The sequence below is a fragment of the Heterocephalus glaber genome, unplaced genomic scaffold (assembly GCF_053883595.1).
Source record: "Heterocephalus glaber isolate CG9 unplaced genomic scaffold, H.glaber_assembly_v1.0 deba00001428, whole genome shotgun sequence".
NCBI classification, from domain to species: Eukaryota; Metazoa; Chordata; class Mammalia; order Rodentia; family Bathyergidae; genus Heterocephalus; species Heterocephalus glaber.
In genome coordinates, this window is record NW_028258293.1 from 22,164,089 (window position 1) to 22,175,851 (window position 11,763).

An 11,763-nucleotide genomic window follows, 5' to 3' on the forward strand; every position below is an offset into this window, starting at 1 on the left:
TTTATCCATGTTTGTTTGAATAGAGTTCAAAAATATTCTTTTCTTAAAGTTTTTTGAAGTTTGTGTGTATTGTGCTTGTTCCCTCATTTCAACTCTAAATTTTTTTTCTTTATTATACTGGTCTTCCACTCTTTATTCCTTCCCTCTCGCTTTTCTTCACTTTCCCTCTCCCTATCACCCTTGCCAATGCATTCATTCTCTCTTTACTATGAATTTCTTCCTTCAGCAAAGGGATTAAATGGCATAAAAATATGACATTTTAATTCATGTTTTGATTTTTTCACTACATTCCTATGTCTGTTTCTTTATATATGCTTACAAACATACCATTGTGTAATAACATGTTAAAATTACCTCTTATTTTGTACTAGAAAAATAGACACATCAGGCAATTAAATAACACTTTAATTGCCTTGAATGCTACGTAATGATTTTTAGTGGAAGTAGTCTACTCTTTTCGCACATTAAATATTCTGGGCTCTTTTGTTTGCCATTTGACGGGAAAACTTCGTTATACTGAGTAGGACTTTCCTCAGGGCCACCTGCATTTCTTTGTTCCGGAGACTATATATAAACAATGGGGTTAAGCAGAGGAGTCAGCACTGTGTAGGTCACAGCCATCAGTGTATTTTCACCGAATGAGTCACTGTCACTGTTCTTGGGCCTTAAATAGACAAAGCAAGCAAATCCATAGTGCACAGAGACCACAGTAAAGTGAGAGGAGCAAGTTGAGAAGGCCTTTCTTCTCCCTTTGGCAGAAGGCATCTTCACAACTAAGGACACAATGAAGACATAGGAAATCATAATTAAGATAAAGCTACCCACTAACACAAAGGCAGTGAATGCAAGCAGAACCATTTTCTGAAAAAAAGCATAATTACAAGCCAGAGAGGCTACAGGTGCAATATCACAAAAAAAATGCCGAATACTGTTTGAGTCACAAAAAGACAAGTTGAACACTATGATGACAATGCAGAGAGAAACTAGGAATCCAACCACAGCAGAAGCCATCATGAGCTGAAAGCAGACATTTCTTGTTATCAGCATGGGATAATGCAGTGGGTTGTGGATAGCAGTGTACCGGTCATAGGACATGGCAGCCAAGATGAAGCAGTTATTGGCTCCTAAACCAAAGAACAAAAACATCTGGGTGGCACACTCAGGAAGAGAAATGGTCTTGCTGTTTGATATCAAGTCTGCTAACATTCTGGGGATGATAACCATAGTGGTACAGGTTTCTGAAAAGGAGAGGCCAAAGAGGAAAAAGTACATGGGGGTGTGAAGGTTGTGATTGAGGTTGATGGCCATCACTATGGACACATTTGCGAATAGGATCATCACATGGGAAGAGAAAATCACCACAAAGAGAGGAGTCTGCACTTCTGGGAAACTGGCAAACCCCCACAGAACGAATGTTTTCACTGTGGTGTGATTGTCCATTTTTTGTGGCAGTATTTTATCCACCCTACCCTCAGTTATATGTGTGTGTGAGGTCAAAACTCTGATGGATTATGAAGTGTGTCAACATCAGTGAGCCCCTGGGCAAGGGCTATGCAAGTCTTAATAATAGATCCTACATAAAAGGAATTAAGGGAATTTGGCTGAATTAAATGTCAAGACGAAGAGTAATGAGAAAAAATTTGTATTATGTGAACTTATAAATGATATATTTGGTTCATCTATCCTATGGAAGCTTACTAATATGGGACCCCTTTATGTCTTCTACAGTCAAAATCTGCATCAGAGAAAAAGATACCAAAAATGTGCTTACGTTCTCACCCCAGGAATATCATGAGAAACACCTGTATAATGTTTATGTGACTTAAAGGTACTATACAGAAATGCTCTACAGAGTGAACCAAGTTTATAAATTTTAAAAAAGTAGATGCAAGTAAAATGTCTTCTGATTCAATAACAGTTGAAAGGGAGTTAAGGAAAATTCTTCTGCATGATTTCCAAATACTCTTTCTTGTCATCTTGAATGCAATGTCTGTGTGGCTAACCCTGAGTAGATCTGATAAATGAATTTGCCATGTTCATTTTTACTGGATTCTAATTAACAACCATCAGAGAAGCCTGGACGATCTTCAATAACTGTCTCCCATGCAGGTGTGGCATGAAGTCAAGAGCACTGTGGACAGATTATCCCACTCCTGGATGGCATGATTGTAACATGTGTTGGTGAATTCTTCAGCTTTCAGGAAATTCTAAAATGTTTTCTCACTGATGTTCTGGTGGAAATGGCTGCTTTGCAGTATAGCTGGGATAACTTGATTTCATTATATGCAGTTACATTTGTATTTCCATTGGTTCTTAGAATATTCACACTGTGTGAGATGACAACATGAAATTAATGACTAATTTCCATATAGTAAGGTTTGATTTAAGGCACTTTTCAAAGAAGGAAAAGAAAACAGTACCGAGTCATATGTGTGGAACAGGAATGGAAGAAAGGAAGATGTACTGGAAAGTGTTCTGAGGAATCTACAAAGCTTCAGGTTTGACGGAAAAAAATACTATTAATTGACTACCTTATGTATTGTGTACTCAATTTCTGAGAGAAGAATATAGGAAGAGGAAAATTAGGTAACCAGTATTTATACAACCTGTAAAATGTCCTGGTCCATTTGATGTATTTGACAGAATTCTCACTAGGAATACCTTTTCAATCCTTCTGATTTCATTCATAAATTCACCTGTGTTTACATCTGGTTGGTTTATGATGATATTTTAGTGTGTCCAATTCCATAGTTGTCAGGACAGAGGACTATGTTAGCATTTAGTACACCCCATCTGCCACCAATCTGGTAAATATAAGTAGGTCAGGACAATTCAATAAATTGATGTAGTTCTGTCTTTCTCAGGAAGCTTATATGGCTTTTTCTTAGGTGCACTCATTCTTCCAAAATACATTGTTTATTTAGCATTTACTTAATTTGGTTATATAGTAGCCACCATCCCACCCTCCTAGGGCAGAGAAGCTGAGCTGGTCCCAGCACCTGGAAGGAAGCAGCCCTGCCACCATCACACGCTCCTAGGGCAGAGAATGTGAGCTGCGTGGGCGCCAGAAACACCCCCCCCCCCGCCGTGGAAATGAGAAGACATGTAAACAAGTCTCAAAAACAAACTTCCAGATCTCCTACAGCAACCCCAAAGGGAAATGAGATGGAACAATCTGATATTCAACCACCTGGACTCTCTGAACTGGCAACAAAAGAGGATCTGGGAAAAATGAAATCAGAAAGAATTACGCAGATAACAGCAAAGTTTGTGCTCATAGTGCAAAACATGATTAATAAATATAGAGAGGACACAGATAAAAAAAAAATAGAGGATCTGAGGAACATGATGGAATCCCAACATAGGAAACAAATGGAATCCATAAAACAGATACAAACAGATTTCCAAGAGATTAAAAACTCTATCGAAAGTCTGCACAGCAGAATGAACCAATGTGAGGATAGAATTTCACATATAGAAGATAAAATTGCAATTAGTGACCAGGAAAAGAAAAATTGTTTAAAAATTGTAAGGGAGCACGAGAAAGCAATCCAGAAGCTGCTAGACGATACAAAGAAGAATAACATAAGACTGATTGGAGTCAATGAAGAAAGAGGAGAGAGTGCAGATGACATAAAAAAACTCTTCACAGAAGTGATGGCAAAAAACTTCCCAAGGAGGGGAAAAGAACTTGGCATACAGATAAGTGAGGCATATAGGACTCCAGGTATCCTTGATTAAAAAAAAAATCTACACATAGGCATATAATAGTTAGGATTCCAGAAATCCAACAGAAGAACAAAATTTTACAAGCAGTGAGAGAAAAGAAACAAGTCACATACAAAGGAAAGCCCATCAGAATCATGGCAGACTTCTCAATGAAAACCCTCATGGCAAGAAGAGCTTGGAGTGATGTATTTCAAGCCCTAAAGGAAAATAGCCTCCAACTCAGATCAATGTACCCTGCAAAATTATCTTTCAAAATTGATGGAGAAATAAGATATTTTCATGATAAAGAGCACCTCACGAACTTCATGAATACGAAACCGGCACTCCAAAAAATTTTAGACAATATCCTAGGAAAAGACAATGAGGATCACAACCCCAGGAAACCCAGCAGAATGAATCCACTGGGCATGACAAATTAAACACAAAGGAGGTGATTCCAACAAAAAGTCATGACAAGGCTTTTAAAACTTTTAACTTCATCTCCCTAATGAGTGTATAATTCAATCTTGTTATTTTACTGATTAGTATTTTTCTGATTTTAGAGTTGCACACCTTTCCTTGTGCTATACTGGCTATTTATCATCTTCTTATGTCTACTTTTTAATTGGGTTGTCTATTAATGAGCTGTAAGAGTTCTTTATACATTCTGGTCATAGTTTATATGCATTGTAAATATGGTCTGTTTAAGGACTACTTTTCATTTTAATGATGTCATTTAAAGTTCTAAATTTTGATGGAATCTCATTTATCAATTTTTTTCTTTTATACTTCATGTCTTTTGTATACTAGGTAGTTCTTGCCTACCCTGAATTCATAAACATTTTCCCTTATAATTTCTTCTTAAAGTTTTATACTTTTAGGCTTTCATATTTAAGTTCATAGATCCCTTCAAGTTATTTTCATGTATGGAAATAAAGAGTTAAGGTTAATTTTTTATATATGGATACCAGGTGTTCTAGTGCCATTTGCTGAAAACACTATCTCTTCCTCGGCTCTTGAATTGAGTTTATATTCTATAAAATGCTAATGTTAAATAATCTTTCAAAACTCAGAGGACCATACATGTGTGGTTCTAGATTCTCTGTTTTATTCCAATGATCTATATGTCTTTCCTTACACCAACACTGCCTTGACTACTGTAGCTTTAGAAGAAATCTTAAAATTAGATACTAAACGTCTTCCAACACTGTTTTTGTTTTTGTTTTTAACTTTTCTAGGTCCTTTGTACTCCTAAATAACTTTTAAATTTCAATATCCAATTCTTCATTTATAGCATGCACACACCTAAATTTTTATATATACCTTGTGTTTTCTAATCCTGCTAAATTCAAATACAAGTTCTAGGGTCTCCTAGAGATTTCTTAGTATTTTCTCTAGATGACCATTTCATCTACATATAAAGATTTTACTTCTACATTGCCAATCCTATCCTAGTTGTGTCATTTTATTGCTAGACTATTTTGGTTGGGCCTAGGTTTCAAAATCTAATGGACAGATAAAGATTAAGCATATCTGCCCTTGTTCCCCACTTTAAGGAGAAAGCATTGTATCTTCTACATTCATATAAGATGTTTTTGCTGGAAGTATGGAGTACATGTCTTCGCTCTGTTGAGAAGGTTCTGTTCTACATCTAGTCTCCTGGTAGATATCACCATGAAGAGCTGTAGAATTTAGTCCAATACTTTTTCTCCAACTAGTGAAAGGATCATATGGCTTTTTCCTTTCTTCTGTTGAAATGATGACTTTTGGGGGTGGATCTTCCAAAGCTGAACCAACACTGCCATCCCTATAACAAAATCACTTTCTACGTCCTGCCAGATCTGACTTCCAATAGTTTGTTTTGTTAAACAAATTTCTATCTATGTTCATACTTTTTTCTTCTATTATCTTTATTCAGTTTTAGGATTAGCACAATGTTGAGTTCCTAAAATGAGGGGAGAAGTGTTCCTTCTTTTTTCTGTTTTAATTGTTTGATATAATTTATCAGTTAAAATGTTTATGAGGCTGCTGTTGTCATATAGGTAGGTTTTCAAGCTAGGAATATACTTTGTTTAATAGGTGCTATTCAAATTTTATATTTCCTCCAGAGTTAATTTCATTAATTTGTCTTCCAAGGTACTTCTTAGAAGTTGTCAAATTTATTTCAAAAAAGATTTTTGTAATATGCTTTCTATATCCTTTTAAATTCTGTAAAATCTGTGGTAATGTCTCCTAGATCTTGATATTGTAATTTAAAAAATGTATAATTGATATTGTGTAATAAGAAGAAAAGGTCTATAGGAGCAGGGGAAGTGGGAGGGGTAGGGGAAAGGAAAAAAGGAAAAAAATATGAGAAAAGGAAAAAAATGGAAACAATATCTTTGCAAATAGGGAAGGTTGGGGGAGCGAAGGGAGGGCAGGGGAATGGGGAAAGAAATAAGAACCAAGATACTCATGTAATGGTACAAGATCCCAAGTTTGAATGTAACTGTATTTTATACCAAAAAATGTACCAATAAACTTAATGGGGAAAAAATTTGCTTATATAGTAAACAGTATTGTGTGCCTCTTTCAGTACATGTGTAATATGAGTTTTATACATATTATTTAATACTACTTCTTTAAATGATAAAGTTTCCCACTCCTTCAAGAACAAAAGAAAGACAAAAAGAAAAACAGCAACGGAAACAAAAATGCTACAAATTGTAAGAGTGGTCTTGCAACAGAGGATAGAAATTTATTCACTGGTGTAGATGATATTTTATTTTCTATGGCATTATTGACATAACTAGATCTCTACTAGGAATATAATGGAATCCTAGGAGAACTTCTGAAGAGTTCCACATTTAGAAGAAATTGTCTTATATAGATATTGAACCTCTCAATATGATTATGGTGCATCTTATTTCCATTTATATTGATAATTTTTTTCATATACTCAAGGTAACTAGTGATTGGGAATATGTCAGCATGACATTATTCCCATTATTTTCTGTCAAATGTTGAGGTACAAAGTTGAAAGGAAATGTTTTCACCCTAGAATCTTGTCATACATTCACTCTCCTTGGGCTCTTCCAGTTCTGTAGGCTGAAAGGGACATAATCAATTTATTTCCCTGAAAATTCCACTTCACAGTTTTAGCAAACACCTTTTCAGACAGAAAATATTCTTTCAGATAATTGTAGTTTGACAACTTTCTTTGAGACAGCAGAGTGACCTGTAGAAATTTTAGGCTGTTTCTTGATTTCAGCCATGTTGCAGACAGCTTTGACCTCTTATCATAAGCAAAGTAAGGAGGCTTTTAACCAATCTACTGCCCAAGGATCAATCAAATGCACAGCCAACCTTGAACTACATTCTCCACTACCCTGAACTGAATGACTATTCTGGCAGCTATGACTAATCCCTGCCTATGAGGCAAAATTCAATGTTAGAAAAAGTATGCCTGCTTAATACTCACTCAGTCTTTGGAAAAAACCACAAAGTGTAGAAAACTACACTTAACTTTTCCAACAAAATCATAATAAAATTTTGATTGAGATTTTTTATAGTATTTGGAAGAGTTATTATTTTAATTATATGGAAAGGATATGTCTTATTGAATTGCAAGTGATAGGAAAGGTATAAAATCTACATGTATTAGAGGTTCATGAGTTTCATGATTTTCAAGTTGTAAATTTCAAGTCAGTTCTCTAGGTTTGGAAATTATATCTATATCTATATCTATTATCTATATATCTATCTGAGAGCAACTTCCTTAGTTCTTTCCATCAAAGGAATGCTTGTTGATTTTACAAGTTATTATCAGGTAGTTATGAAATTAAATGGTTATACTAGGAACCAAGAAAAAAATCAAGAGAAACATATGGATAATCTAATAGACAATTGTTTACAATTAAATAAACATTAAATTATGCATGAAACTATGGAAATTGAAAAACCATTTTAAACATATTCATATACATGCATGTATATATATATATATACACATTCATATCTCTGTCTTTATATGTATATATACTAGGGGTGATTGATTATATATGATAAATGTTTAAATTTTTTAAAATGTATTATGTAAAAGACATATTGTCATTAATCTTCCTCAAAATACAGCCTCACTTTAAGGACACTTATCTCATCATTCTTGTGACTTTATGAGGAAGTACTAAAAGTTGTTTTTCATGATGAGATGTGACCAGAATTCAGTGAATCATGCTGCCGAGTGCTATCCAAAAGAAAAGCAGGCCTGCAAAAATGTGACACACCCTTATGCACTTTATTCACTTAACCTGGCACCATGCAACTTCTGGCTCTTTCTCAGTGTCTTCAGAAAGTGGATGAAATGATAGGATAAGTGTCGCTAAAGCTAGGGATAGTATTCTGAAGGAGATTCATGGCAATGTGTCTTTTACTGTAATAAAATTTAAAAACTATATACATGTCCTATATTTTTCCATCATACCTCTTATACATACATGTCTTTGTATATATGTATATGTATTAATTTTCCTGCTTCAGTCTTTCTGTACAATTAAATCACTAGCTACACTTGATATTAGACCTGGAATTACAAAGGAGACTATTTTTTCATTGATAGAGAATTGAAAAGACAAATTGAGGTCTATATAAATCTGAGCTCTACTTCATATATATATATATGTGTATATATATATATATATATATATATATGAATGAAAGTAATTTATTACCCCTTATAACTATTTTCTTTTTTTAACTAAATACACTCTTTTAGCACAGTTGAAATGCTGCACATACTGAATGGATGAGACAGATAGTATCTGCTCAATGCTTGTTAGCTCTGTTCCTGGGGCTGGGGATTTAGCTCAGTGGTTCGGCCGACTGCCTTGTTCCTGTTTTGTATGGCTTATAGACAACTTTTCCTTATGCGAACTTATGGAAAATTTTCTTCTCACAAAATATCTGTGAAATTGTCCCAGATTCTGCATGGCTTTCCAAGTCAATCCTTATGGGCATAATTCGCTTTAAACTGGTGTTGGCAGAATACTCTCAGGGTGCATTTTCCTAAGTCTCCATCACTGTTGTCTTTTCATCAACTACGCTAGAACAGAAAAATCACAATCACACATCTATGGTTCAACTGTGCCCCGAGGACCCTAAGTGCATCCTCGCTGTCTGTAAACACCTACAAGTACTTGGCTGTTAGTGGATATAGAATAATATTCATGGGAACTAGAGATATAAAATTCTTACCTTATGCCAAAGAGGAATCTCTTTAAAATGAGAAAAATTTGAGCGGTCTGTAGAACCCACAATGAATAAGAATTTTCTACTATTTGTTCTGTAATTTCAATGAGGAACGTTCTTAATTTGTTTGCTCTCTGAACACCTGAGATGAACTCATTTTCTGTTTGAGGTTGTGAATTGTCTTCACGATGATTGGGTAGTGTCTTTTCTTTTTATTCCTTAGGGCTTGAGCTGAGTCTGATGCACACCCAGTAAGAGTTCTATGTTCACCTGAGACCATTACCCCTTGACATTGCTTGGAAGTTCTTCCTCTCCACTAGGAGGATTGTCCTCTGTGGACCTAGAATACTTTATGATATCCACAAAACACTGTTTTCATCCTGACATACCACTGTGATTTAGTTTGCTCTTATTTATTTATTTTTTATTTATTTTTTGTTAAATTCTTTTATTGGTACATTGTAGGTATACAACACAATTTCATTTCTCATTGGGAATTGCACCTTTACATAATGCATCTTGGTTCTTATTTTTTCCCCATTCCTAGCCCTCCCTTCACCCCCTCCACCCTTCCCTATTTACAAAGACTTTATTTCCATTTTTTCCATTTCTCATCATTTTTCCTCTCCCTTCTTTCCTTTCCCCTGCCCTTTCCTCTGGGCTGGGAACAGCAGGAGGGATGGTTCCCAGGAAGCCCCTTCCTCTGGACTAGGAAGAGTGGCACGGTGGCTCAGAAGCCCCTACCTCTGGGTCGGGAGCAGCGGGACTCAGAACCTTGGTCTGGGATCGGGAGTCCTCTGTGTCTTTGTAGTGTGGAACCACATGGCTGTCTGCAGTGAGCTGATTCGGCATGTCGATAACACAATTTTAAAACGAATGCCTACAGAAAAATTTAGAAACCCAGTAAAAATTATAGGGAACAATAAAAGTATTATAGGACCAAATGAACAAATCCAGCAAATTTGTAGGATACAAGGTGAATACAGCAAATCAATGATATTTCTTTGTCCCAGGCATGAACAATCTAAATTTAAATGCTGCTGAGCCAATTAGATATCTACGTGCAGAAGAATACAGCAGGACCCTTACTCATACCATACCCAAAATTAATCCAAATGAATCAAAATCCTAAATGTAAGATTTAGAACTACAAAACTCACACTGGAGCCATCCATGTTCATTTTATTTTACAGTTCTCTCTATACTGTATAACTTGAAAAATATTTTGAACTTTGGCTATAAAACTTATGTGTGTATCTGAAATAATTGTGTTATTTAAATATTTTTAAATTTTGGGTGTCTCCCCTTTTCATTAGTACATGTGCTTAATATATAACGATTTCATTTATGGCAGAGGGATTATAAATGTGCAAAACACATCTTAATTCTTTTTTGTGTGTGTGCTCTTGCCCTCCCATCTCCTACTCTGGATCCCTTGCCCATTTGAAAAAGCTTTATTTCCAATATTTTTTCTTTGATTTTCTCTCTTGTTCTTAAATCCTTTCCCTCATCCTTCCCTTCTCTCCTTCATCTCTTATTCTCCTTCCATTTGAAAAAGATTTCCCCAACTTCCTATTATCTATCTATTATTTTGCTTGGAAACAGCCTATATGTCCATTATCAGATGAATGGATAAACAAAGTGGCATTTATACACAATAGAGTACTACTCTGCAATAAAGAAGGATAAACTTGAGGCATTTGTAGATAAGTGGATGCACATCAAGGTATTTTGTTAAGTGAAATAAATCAGACATGCAAGATTAAATTTCACATGGTTTCTCTTATATAAAAAATCCAAACTATAAACAAAGAGTGTTATTTAAAATTGAACTTTACATGTCATCCCTCCCCATATTTTCAAGGTATTTATTAATACTCTGTTTTACATCTATCACTTAATACTTCATAAGATGAACAGATTTTGAATGAGTAAAACTAATGTTACTATTTTGTATTACAGTGTAGTATTCTTTAAAATATGAAAGTTAAACATACAACTAATATTTGTCCATGAGATAATTTGTCACATTATATGATCAATAATTTATAAAATAAAAGTACACCAATTCTTACATAAAAACTCTGAAAAGGTCACTTGAGAATTGACAGAATCCTTGAAGATGAGTTGAATTTGTGGGAAATACATGACTCAGTGTTCACTGAAGAATATGGTAATGGTCCCTGGTGTATTTGAATTCACATTTGAATCTCTAGAATCTTCAGAGATGTATACCCAAAGGCAAACAATGGAAAAGATAACATAGTTGCTGTATAATAATAAGAGCAGTACATTTCTTATGGTAAGATGAATGAATTCTTATTTTAAGAGGTAAGAGTTTGGCTTTCATGAGTGAATTTGGTTTCTTGATTTCCCTTTACCATTTGAGAAGACTTTATTTTTTGAAGTTGTATCTGTATTCACAAGCTGGAGCTTAGAAATCAGGCAGATATAATCAAACAGTCAGCAGGTTTACACAACTAAGTTTACACAACTAAGTTACTGTGCATAAACAGACATACGTCCATTTAGTAATATTCTACATTTATCCACCCATAACACCGGAAGCCCCCATGGTTGCAGTGTCTAAACTTACCATGTAGCCACAATACCAATAAACTCACTAGCTTTGAGCACTTGCTGTCAGTAAATATCGTGTAAAAAGACCAGGGGAGTGGCCAGGAATTTAGCTCAATGTTTCTGCCACCTGCCTTGGAAGTGCAAGGACCCGAGTTCGGTCCCCAGTACCCAGCCCCCCCTACACAAAAAGCCCAGCTGAGATTATTGGTCCAAATGCTCTAGCATCAGAGGCACTAGAAACTTTGAATA

At 35.1% G+C, this 11,763-nt stretch overlaps 1 pseudogene; it reads right to left on the minus strand.

Annotated features, from left to right (window-relative positions):
- Window positions 1–464: 464 nt before the first annotated feature.
- Window positions 465–1,440, minus strand: LOC147828007 (olfactory receptor 10T2-like; annotated as a pseudogene).
- Between the last annotated feature and the right edge of the window lie 10,323 nt (window positions 1,441–11,763).